Source organism: Rhinolophus sinicus, chromosome 17 (genome assembly GCF_057876585.1).
Source record: "Rhinolophus sinicus isolate RSI-liver-muscle chromosome 17, RSI-T2T, whole genome shotgun sequence".
In the NCBI taxonomy this organism is placed as follows: Eukaryota; Metazoa; Chordata; class Mammalia; order Chiroptera; family Rhinolophidae; genus Rhinolophus; species Rhinolophus sinicus.
In genome coordinates this window covers 201688401-201700660 of record NC_142517.1, presented here as the reverse complement: position 1 = coordinate 201700660, position 12260 = coordinate 201688401, and the positions used below count along the sequence as shown (strand labels likewise).

The following is a 12260-nucleotide window of genomic DNA, read 5'->3' as shown; positions in this document are numbered from 1 at the left end:
ACTCAGGGCGCAGCTCTTCTACCTGTCCCATGAGCCTCTCTTCCCTGGGGGGAGACAGAAGAAGGAGCTTCGTGGGATGAACTTCAGCGCAGTCACTCTCTCCCCCTTCACTATCCCTTCTAAACCCCCTCACTCTCAGATATCACCTCTGCTTTCCTGGTGGTGCGACCCAGCCCCTCAATCCTGAGGGACGTGAGGCCCTGGCCTCATTCTCTGCTCGCTCCAGGATAATCACACTCATTCAGCCACAGTCACAGGTGTGGAACAAGCAGGTACACACCCATAGCTGCCCTTAATTGCTGCTCCCAGAAGCCGTCTCCATCTCCTCTGATCTCCTTATTCTCTGAGCATGTTCTCTGTTCCGTTGTTTGGCACTCATTTACTGCCTGGGGAGTCGTATGACAGTGAGCTTGAGGATCTGCAAAAGTGTGTGAACGTGTGTGAGACTGAACCGGACTATGAGAGAATATTAGAGAAATGAAAGTCAACAGGGGAGGCCTCGAGGTAATCTGACCTGCTCCTGAGGTCACATGCTCTCTAAGATTTCACAGTTCTTTGTACTATCCATCACAATGCACTGTGTTGCTCGTTACCATGTCCTCGTCTCCAAGCCATCACAGGTGAGGGCTGTCTGGTCATTTTTCTATTTCTAACATCTGACTCAGGGCATTTGCTCCACATGCATTAAATGAATGAGAAAATCAGCAGTTGAAATGGTGGTGGGGATGCAGAGAAATCACTTGGCTTGGAATAAGGAACCATGGTCAGAACCCCAGGGGAGCAGAGTGTTATAGTGAAACCAGACAGATCTGGCTCTTCACATACAGTCAGATTTGAGGAAAGGCCTTTCTCTGAGGTTCGATTTGCTCATCTGTTATAAAATACTGAGCAGGGGAAGGCTGTTTTGAAGAATAAAATAGGTATATAAAGAACCTAGGGCACAGCCCATATCCCAGGTGATTGCCCACAACTGTTAGTTGTCATTATTCTTTAGACAATTTGGGTGTTTTTAAGCCCAAAACCATTGTGAAAAATAGTGAAACATTTACCTGGAACATGCACACAAAGAAAGAAAACTAAATTGCATCTCTACATAATATGCATATGTATTCAGGGTTTTCGGTGGAAGAGGTACTGTTCTGGAAGTTCTAAGGCCAGTGTGCCGGACCCGCTTGTCAATGCTGTTAAAAAAAACTTAAAAGGAAACTGGGCCAGGTCTTCTGTGCTTGGACTTTTTGGCTTTGAGAAAATGTCAAAGGGGAACCAACCTCAAAAATGTATGTTCTCCTTTTAAATACTCAAACAGCGTTTGTGTACAATGTTATTAACTTTTTCACCAACATACCAGCTTTAGTCATAAAGAATCATGATTTGCAGATTTAATTTTAAAAGCAAGATTTTTTATTTTTTTAACCACAGGTACCCTCCTCCAGAAAACAGTTAGAATGAGAGGCAGAGTCTATCAAAACAGGGCATTAGGCTCTGCCCCAAGTGGTCAGTTTGGAGCCTTGACTGGGGCATCTGCCACCAGAAAGAGGGAGACCTCCTTCCCTCCAGTCATCACATCAAAAGGCCTGACCACTGTAACGGTCCCAGGGAGCCTTGGGCCAATACTACAAAAGTCTCCCAGACCCCTTACCCCAGTAAGGACAGGTGCAGGAATTTATCTAGAGGAAACAATCAGAGCTATGCCAAAAATATTCAAAGATACTGATTGCGATGTTATTTTAAAGAGCAAAAAATTGCTTTTATGTCCAACACTTGGGGGTTGCTTTAGTAAATCTGGGAGCATGATGGATTTTATAGTTTTTGGAGAATATTTCATGACATGGGAATATAAACATGACGCATTAAACTTAAACTGTATGAAATAGAGCACGTGATCCCATTTTGTACATATAAATAAAAGCAAAATGCAATGGATACCTGTGAGTATATACACACAAAGGATAAAACACTGAAGTGCTCATCTCTGAGGGGTAGAATTATGAGTAAATTATTCTCTTCTTCACTCTTTATTTTCCAAAATATCTATAGTGAACTCTCAGGATCGGGGGAAATGTTACTGATTACACAGAAAAACAACACAGAGCTTATGTCACAGGATGAGCTGGTAGCCTCACCATCATGCATGAATAACAGCATAATTCAAACATTCCAACACCTGACATTTCTGGCATGGTTACTTCCCTCCAGACTGTGGCATCATCCTTCTCTCAGTACAAAAAAATAAATTATAGGTACCATTACTATACATATACATATATATATATATATATATAGATAGATAGATAGATAGATAGATAGATAGATAGATGTATAGATGTATATATGTATATATATATATATATGTATATATATATATATACATATACATACATGCATATATAATAATAATATATAAGAAAATATTGGCTTGTAATAAACATCTGAATAATTGAGATACTGAATATTACTTCAGGATGTCCAATATAAAATTAATGATCAAATCAAACGTCTGTGTTCTGAAGATCAGAAACAACCTCTTAGGCACTCACACCAGTCTGCATAGGTGGAGAAAGAACTCAGTTCCATGTTCATGAAGTCAGTAAATCCGGCCTCCCCCAAGTGTTACTGTAACGAAAGTGTATCTAATAACCCATCAAAAATGCAGAGCATTCCTTCACACAGAGACAGAGTGAGTTGGCAATCATCCAGTCAAAAGATTTCTCTGCCATATGACACTATTGGTTGATAGTGTCATCTGATTGGATGGGACCTGGACGTGCAATGATAAAGTTCTAAATTATCTGAGAAACTATCACTTTTACTTACGGTTATCACCCAAGCATACAGGATGCTGATAATACAGAATTTATTCTTACAGGGTTGGTTATTTAACATGATTTTCACATACAGTTGTTATCGTTACCTCCTCTCCTCAGCTCGAGTCATATGTATGAAATCAAAGGCAGTAAAATGAATGGAATTCCAGATCATGGCAATCCCTCCACCTCGCTGGACCACAAATTTGTCATCTGGGAAAGAGGGAGTTGGACTGATAGATCTGAGGGTCTTGACACCACTGGCATTTTATGGTTCTCTGGGCATGGGCACAAGTTGTTATCTGTTTTAGGGAGGAAAAAAACAGATATGAACAAAAAAAATGCCATATGCCCTGAACATAAAAGAGATCAGAATGAACTTATGTGAAGTTTGGCTCCAACCTAAAGAAATCCCTTCAGTAGGTCAATAAGAACTCTACATTCCCTGTTGTTTCCATATTAGTGTGCTGTGTTTTATCACTGAGACTTTCTCAAGGATATCACTGGAATTGAGGGTCTGTGGTCTATATCCAGTGGATTCTCATTATTCAGCATAGTTTTGTTCTATAACCTCACCATAAACACTGAATTAGCAAATACTGAACAATTGCTCCTAAGGGAATTACAGGGTTAGGGTCCTGTGAGCCTCTGATCACGAAATTTGCATCAACTAATCAACATGTAAGCTTGTTTTATGTGTGTTTCTGTTTAAAGACACCTTATTTAATATGAGTATGTATTGTGATTCAATAAGGAATTCACAGCCAACTGCGCTATAACTCATGCCTGAAGGAAGCTTATTTACCACTTGTGTTTTCTTCATAAGCACATCACAGTTTTCTTGTTGTAGACATCACTTCAGCACTTCTTGCTTGGGGACCATTTTAAACATCAAAATCACCAACAAAAAAACACATAAATGCAAAAATCATGACAGTGATAGTCCATGGAAAAGGTACTTGTTTACAGCCTGAAAGCTGCAACAAGAAGGCAGAGATCCACTTGTTCAATATCAGCTGGGGACATGTGCCTGGGGACTCACTTTTTTTTTTTTTTGGTCACTCTGTGCATGTCCACAAATGACTATGAAAGAGTAATGAGTATTGATTGGGCGGGGGGAGTCATAAATAAATTTTAGAGAGAAAGTGAATTCACAAATACAGAGTCCATGAAAAATGAGGATCGGCTGTATTTGTCATCTCATCACCAACTGAAGCGTGAGGGAAGGATGATGGAAGTCTGGGGGGCTAGAGTATCTGTGAACCTTAAGATTTTTGAAAACTAGATGCATAATTATCAGCAGAACATGTCTACTCAGAGTCTCCAGAAGTTAGTTGGCTTATGGCTTCTGGCAAGACCCCTGCACCAGCTAACTCAGGAGTCATCGCACTCGTTTCATTCTGTTGTACCACAGCATAGCAGTATCCCACATCCAAGACTTCCTGTCTGTCTTCTCCTCTTCCTTTGGTCTTTTTTATATCTGCCATCCAGCTAATATTTTTCCAAATAGTGACTAACACATTATTAGTGCTAAGTTTCATAATATCAACTTTGGAGTCTGACAAGTACCCTGAACAGTGTTAAATATTTGAAATGGCAGGTGAAAATCTAAAGCACAGAATTCCAACCATGGTCTCACCTAGCCCTTTGCTCTCCTCCAAGCAACCTGGTAATGAGCCCTGTGCAATATGATGCTACAAAGCACACCCTTTTCATGAATAACTATGACAAAAGGCAGCTTCTGAGAGAGCTTCTGCAGCTGATTCAAATCTGCAAAATTATTCTGCAATAGTAGAACCACTTGGGTGAACTGTTAGGAATTTTTATAAGAGTTAAATATATACCTACCTAAAACCCAGCAATTCTACTCCTACTATATCTCCAAGAGAAATAAATGCATATGTCCATTAAAAGCCTTGCACAAGAACATTCAGCAAATATGATTAGTAATAGATAAAAGCTAGAAACAAAGAAAAAGAGTCAAAGAACAAATTGTGATATGTACATACAGTGGAATCCTACATAGCAATAAAAATAAATGGAATTGATAGATGAACTTCAAAAGTATTATGTTAAAAGAAAGAAGCTAAACTCCAAAAAGCATAGGGTCAGAAGGTCAGGAACAGGCCAAACTCATCTATAAAGACAGCAGTCAGAATAATGGCTCCCCAGTGGGTGATTTTGACTGGAAAGAGGCATAAAGGAAATGTCTACATAGCTGGAAATGTTGTATGTCTTGTTCTAGGTAGTGCTTACACAAATTTACGCACATGTAAAAATGCACTTAATTGTTGTATTAGTTTCCTTTTGCTGCCATAACAGATTGTCACAAACTTGGTGGCTTACTGCACACATTTATTCTGTTACAATTATGTAGGCTGGTGGTCTACAAAAGTCCCACTGGGCTAAAATCAAAGTATGGTCAGGATTGGATTCCTTTTTGAAAGCTTTAGGAGAGAATATGCTTTCTTGCCTATTCCTGTTTCTAAATTCCACCCACATCCTTGGTTCATAGTCCCTTCCCTCCATCTGCAAAGCCAGTAATGGGGGTTGGTGGAGTCTTTCTCACATCACATCACATCACTCTGATGTCTGGTTCTACCTCCCTCTTCCGCTTTTAAGAACTCTTGTGATTTCATGGTGTCCACACGGATAATCCAGAATAATCTCTCTATCTCAAGGACCTTAAATTAAGCATTTCTGCAAAGTCCCTTTTGTCATGTATGATAACATATTCAGTTTTCAGGGATGAGAATGTGGACATCTTTGGCAGTCCGTTATTCTGTCTACCACACACTTAAGATTTACGCATTCAGTTGTGTTATTAACTATCTCCATTTTCAAAAATAAAGTTTTTCAAGAATAGGGAAAAAATTGGGGGCAGAAATCTTGATTAAAACACTGAGAATGTCTGGCTAATGAAGTTCATCAAGATTTAAGACAGAAGCCAACAGAATTCAAACTACTAAAAGTTACTTCATAGCTCACTAGAACATCTAACATAAATAATCAGTCCAAAACATGCTCAACATCACTAATCGTCAGAGAAATGCAAATCAAAACCACAATGAGATATCACCTCACCCCAGTCAGAATGGCTATCATCAATAAGACAAATAGTAACAAGTGTTGGAGAGGCTGTGGAGAAAAATGAACCCTCATACACTGTTGGTGGGAATGCAGACTGGTGCAGCCTCTATGGAAGGCAGTGTGGACATTCCTCAAAAAATTACCAATAGAATTACCATATAACCTGCGTATCTACACCCAAAAATCTGAAAACATTTATCCGTAAAGACATGTGTGCTCCAATGTTCATTACAACTTTATTTACGGTGGCCAAGGCATGGAAACAGCCAAAATGTCCTTCGATAGATGAATGGATAAAGAAGTTGTGGTATATATACATAATGAAATACTATTCTACCATAAGAAAAGATAAAATAGGACCATTTGTGACAACATGGATGGATCTTGAGATTATAATGCTAAGCGAAATAAGTCAGACAAAAAAATTAGAGAACCGTATGATTTCACTGATATATGGTATATAAAACTGAAAACAACAAAAGAATAAGACAAACAAATGAAGGAACAAAAACTCATAGACACAGAAAATAGTTTAGTGGTTACCAGAGGGTAAAGGGGGACTGGGGTTGTAGAAGAGGGTAAACAGGGTCAAATATATGGTGATGGAAGGAGAACTGACTTTGGGTGGTGAACACACAATGGGATTTATAGATGATGTAATACAGAATTGTACACCTGAATCTATGTAACTTTACTGACAATTGTCACCCCAATAAACTTCAATTTAAAAAAAAGAAAAGAGTAAATCAAATACACAAGCTTATGTTTTCATTTAGCTGAAGGACATATGCAAAATCTATCTAAAGGATAATACAGTGTGTAAAAATGGCATGCAGCCTGCGAAGTAATTTGTCTGTGTTTATCTCGTGCCCCTTAAACTACCGCACCCAAGAGACTGTTAACTGCTATTTGATGATATGAATCATTTCATTTGCAGTTAACTTTGACTTTTAACTGGATAAACAAGCCAAGAGATAAATCATTATCTCAATGTTGAAGGCTTTTATTTTTAGCTTCCTACTTAAATTAGCAATTGATTGAAAATGTTGTGAAACAAATGTTTCTTAAATGCACAAACATTATATGGCAGTAAAACAATAAAATAAATGTAAAAGAATGGTATCAGCCTTGTTTGTTAAAGGCATTTTAGCTATTGTTTTGTTTACATTAAAAAACATTCATAACAGATACTTGCCATTTAAATTAACGGTATTTGCCTATAGTAAGAAAATAAATGCTCCACCATATGGTCTCAGTTACATTTGCAGTATTTTGCCAGTATGCATTACACTTGATTTAGGAAAAAGAACTCAGTGGATTAAGCTAAAAAAATAACATAAAATGAAAAGCCATACCTCTGGCCCTATGCCAGCCTAATCCTGCTTACCTGTGCATCTGTGGTCCTGCCAGAGATCTGGGCCATCTCTGTCCTAGCATGCCCCTAAGCCTGGATATTGTGCCAACTATCTTTCACTAGAAGCAGTATTGTTTCTCTGCTGATTATAAACAATAGTACAGCTGAACATTAGTTTTCCTGGTAAAGGGAATATCCATAGATACCATTTGCCAGACGACAAACACCTTTTAGTCTCAGAAGTTCAAGAAGGAAGGGATTTTTCTGGGCATGGATTTTAGCCCCTGAAGGTAAAAACCTAGGCACCAATATTGGTAGGCAATTGCTCACATAGGACAAGTCACTCTACTAAAGTCACACTGCCACTAAGAGATAAAGACAGCATTTGAACCCATGACATAAACTTTATTCGTACCATGCATTGAACTATTCTGTGGCCTCCCAAGCCATCGACATCATGGTCATGTGTGCACCCACCTGAAAATAAGTCTGCCTCCACACTCCACTCAATGAGTGGGCTGGGCAGGGAGAAGAAACACAGGGTTCTCTGGGCCTGATGCTATCTTGAAATGCCATTGAGTGTCCAATTGGAGACTGACTCCAGCTTGAAGGATCCAAAGACTTGCATATGTCCCCAGAATTTCCAGCTCACACTTAGGTAGACCAGCCAGAGAGGCACCCCCCTCTAGAGTCACTAGAATGATCCAGGATATAGGTACAAGACCCCACAGCAAAAACAGGCTTCATTTCCTGCACGTGAGCCCACTTAGGAAAACATCCTAGATGCTGAGCACATCGGGACAGCCAACACCTTTAGTACTAGATGGAATTAAAGAAGAGCGGAATGAAAGAATCGAGGTGATGCATCCCCCGCAGCTTCTCTCACTTACCAAGCTGAGGAGCTGTGCACAGGTAGTTAAAGGTACCAGGAGTACTCCAACCTGCACATAGAGACACGGCCTTGGAAAGCCCAAATGTGTAGGACAGCCTTATAGCCACGGCGATTTGCCTCTACAAGAGTGCCCGTGCTGGGATTACTGCAGTGAACTAGGCAGACTGGTCCCTGTCGGGTTGCCATTTGCATTGTAGTTGAGGAAGCAAACAAAGAGATGTACCAAACAAGTGATCAAAAAAATACATAAAATAATCGCTTCTAGGCCTTTTGGCTAAGATCAAGTGTAAAAAAATACATAAAACAAAAACTTACTGTATACGTGTTGAGAGGGAATTCCGTGAAGTGCTAAGGAGAGAACCATTAGGTACAACTTTTGGGAATCGAGGTTGAAAGACGAGATGGAGCCAGGTTTTGAAGGAACTGGAGAAGACCATCCAGGGAGGAGGAAGAATAATTTGTATTCCTGGTGCTTGCAGGTACTCATCCCACCCCTAAACCTGCAAAGACCATTTGCCACTACCAGTGTCCCTTGGTCTTTCGTGAAAAGAGGACAAATAGCGTGCAAAATGACCCTGAATATGATTCTACCTTCCGCTTTTAAGATCTCAGACCACCACCTGTGTATATGCACATCGACCGCATGAGGAAGACAGTTCAGTACCATATGGAGACCTGGCTGTTCACAACCCCAGGCTCTGGCCCCCACGCTGCCCCTTCTCAGGGTGTGGCCTTGTTAACTGCACCGCCATTCACTTAACTAGTCTGGGCTTCTATAAACCTCAAGCGTCAGATTATAAAGTACCTTTCATCACTCATGCAGCTTGTGATTAGCTGACAATTGTAAGCTTGTACCATCCCTTAATCTTTTTTATTGCATCACATAAACCGTACAATATGACATAGGATATAGCCCATATTATTGACTTTTAAGAGCTTACCCTTGTGGTTTTTCAAAATGGATGAAAGAGAGGACAACTCTAAGTGGTCCCTCACCCCAAGTATCTCAACTAAGCAAAAGATTTTCCCATAAATATCTTATCTTGCACTTGTCCGTTTATAGTTTGTCCTTAATAGTGAATTCACCTCCTATTTTTCCACATTATTACTTCCACCTAGCATTCCCCCTCCCCCGTTTCTTTCATGTACACTTAAGATGTCTCCTTTAGAATTTCCTTTTTATATCCTTTCCCTTTCTCTCCAGGCAGGCTGCACCACCCACCACTGGCAGACTCAGGGAAGTTTATTCCAAAACTGGCCCTATGTGGTTTCTCCACTGCATTTAGGGGCAGTTTCTACTAAGTTATTCTAATTCCCATGGAATGACCCAAGTGTTCCAAAACAGGACAGATTTCTGTCCTAAAAAAGGCAAATCTTATCATTCCATTTATATTAAGTAAAAAACTCAGCTATCGTTAGAAGTCAGGAGACCGATTACCTTTCGGAAAGTGGAGAGGTAGCGATGGGGAAGGGGCATAAAGTGGCTTCTGGGTACAATTATTTTCCACTGTCTGATGGAAGTATTGTTCATAAGCATGCCTGTCCTGGTAACTCACCAGATGGCACACTTAGGATTTTTATACCTTATTGTGTGTTATATTTTAATTTAAAGTTTATGAATAAAAAAGCCAAAACTGACTCCCATTCTTTACTTAGGATCACAACCTCCATAGGTAATTCAGTGGTGAAGGTTGCAGCCTCTGGGGCTAGCCTCCCTTGGGCTCTAATTCAGGTTTCCCTATTTTATTGCTTTGTGACTCTCCTTGTCTGTGAAATGGTAATGATGACAGTACCTACGTCAGAGGTTCTTCTGAGCATTAAAAGAGACCATCTACAGAGCCCTTAAACAGTGCCATGGCCATCAAGGGTAGTATGTAAATTTCTCATGCATACAAAAGATGACTGGACTTTAAAAGTGCAACCTTAGGTGTAAGGTCCAGGCCTGACATGCCCTGGAGGGCTCAGACCCAACCTATCTGGCCCCATGATCCTCAAACCAGGTAAATGTCACCTCCATAAATGTCACCATAACTCATCTAGTTGTTGAAGCCAAATACCTAAGACTCATTTTAAACATTTTTCTGCTTTTACCCATTGTGGGGGCAAAGCCCCAGAAAGTAGTTTACAGGCTCTTGGCCTCACATGAAGGGATGCTGGCTCAGGTAGTAGATGGCCATCAGCTGTGGCCATTGAGCCATTGGCTACTAATATAACTGCTGCGGCTACAGAGGAGAGTGGGTTGCAGACAAAGCCTCCAGTGAGACCGTAGTGGTATGACTCCCCTACATATGGCTCCATGGGTGTTCCTTTTTGGCCTCACCATATCCTGCGTTCTTGAATGGGGAGCGGGAGCAGAGACCCCGCAGGCCTCCCTGCACGACACCCATCCAACTCTTGGTAAGTGATGTCAATTCTATGTCCAAACCTGTCTTCTCTTACCTGGACTCCTTCCTATCTGGTCTGCATGATCCATGCTTGCCTCCTCCCATCCCTTTCTATACAGCAGCAAAAAAAATAACCTTCGTTAATATAAAACAAATGATACTATTCTCCTTCTAAATGCCCTTGAATGGTTTCCCATTATACTTTGCAGGAGAGGGTCCCCAAATCTCTTGCTGTGTCCTATAAAGTCCACTGTGTCATATAACCTCTCTCTGCTCTCAACTTCATGGAGTACCCTATTTACACATAAGGAAACTGAGGCACAAAGAGGTTAAGAAACTCACCACCAGGTTTATAACACTAGTGAGTAACAGAGGCAGTATGTGAACTCTGACTCCACAGCCGTACGCTGAACCTCCATGCTAACAACCCCCAGTTTGTTCCTGGCCCAAGGTCTTTTCTCAGGTTTTTCCCTCCACTGGGAACACTCCTCCTCCACTTTTTGTGTAGCTGATTCATTTGTATCCTTTAGATCTCAGTTTAAATGTCATTCTGTCAGACAAGTTTACCCTGACCACACCGTACTAAGTAGGCTCCGCCCACCATTATTCTCAGCCCTTTCCTTGATTACATCATAACATTTATGCTAATGAATAATCATTTGGTCCTTTCCCTTGTTTTTCTCTGCCTTCCTTAGCTTAGTACCTTAGCCCCCTGAGGGCAGGCACTGTGTCCCTCGTGTTCTCCACCATTTCCCTGGTTCCTGGGACAGAGTAGCGTTCAACAAACACTAGACAGAAGAAGGATGCATGATTTCCACACTGAAAGATTATTATTATCTAACAAGAGGTATGGTTAACTTAGCAGTTAGCCCACTGTTTTTTTATATACTTTCAGGTATTAACAGAAAATGTTCTATTAAGTTGTAGGCGAATTTTTTCTATTCCTGTTTTACATCAGTTTTATAATCTTGTCAAACATGCATTCATTCAGAATACTCAGCAAAAAAAAAAAGTTATTTGCCTCCCATCCTCCAATACGATTAAAAAACTGCTGGTGGCCCTACCTAGTGGCCTCAGGAAAATATTCCCAGAGAAGAAGGAGGAAGTTGCAAGGGCTCTCAAGATTTAGGCATCAGAACTCGGGGTCACTTCTGCCCCATTCTATTGGTCAAAGCCAGTGTCAAGGCCAGCCCAGAATCAAGGAGAGGGAAAATTGGCTCTACCTCTTGATGAGAGGAGCTGCAGAATCTGCAGGCAGGTTTTTCAATTTATCACAAAGTCTATCTACCATTTCAGCCCTCTGCTTTGTCACACAATCAAAAATTATCTTCAAATTCACTAGTTTGCTGAATGAAAGTTAACTCTTTGCTACCTGGTGGGATTCTCAATAATTCCAACTTTGAGGAGAGGGAGCCTGCAAATAGCTGGATGATCGTTGAAAATCATGATGTCATGGGCGGCGAGGGACTGAAACAATGAACATCACAGGAATGTGCAATGATTTCTGGGAAACTACATATAAATCCTCATTTAAAATGGGAATACTCTTCTTTTGGTTAACAAAAATCCTTTTAAGAATTTTCTGATAAAATGAGCTATTACCATTAACGTTATTTATGATTATCATGATTTACAAAGGATTATTCTAGAACATTATTGGCTGTGATACATCTCTTCTACTTTAATAAGTGATCATTATTTAAAAGAAAAAACACAGACTCTGTATCATAATGCCA

The 12260-nt window shown here is 40.3% G+C and overlaps 1 long non-coding RNA gene across 1 annotated transcript in view; it reads right to left on the bottom strand.

Annotated features, from left to right (window-relative positions):
- The window catches only part of LOC141567356 (uncharacterized), a 29122-nt gene that overhangs the window by 393 nt on the left and 16469 nt on the right, over positions 1 to 12260 (bottom strand). Inside the window, exons 2-3 of the long non-coding RNA XR_016019783.1 lie at positions 2912 to 3106; positions 281 to 418 (exon numbers count right to left, since the gene is read on the bottom strand). This is a non-coding gene — a long non-coding RNA (uncharacterized LOC141567356). The remainder of the gene's footprint in view (positions 1 to 280; positions 419 to 2911; positions 3107 to 12260) is intronic.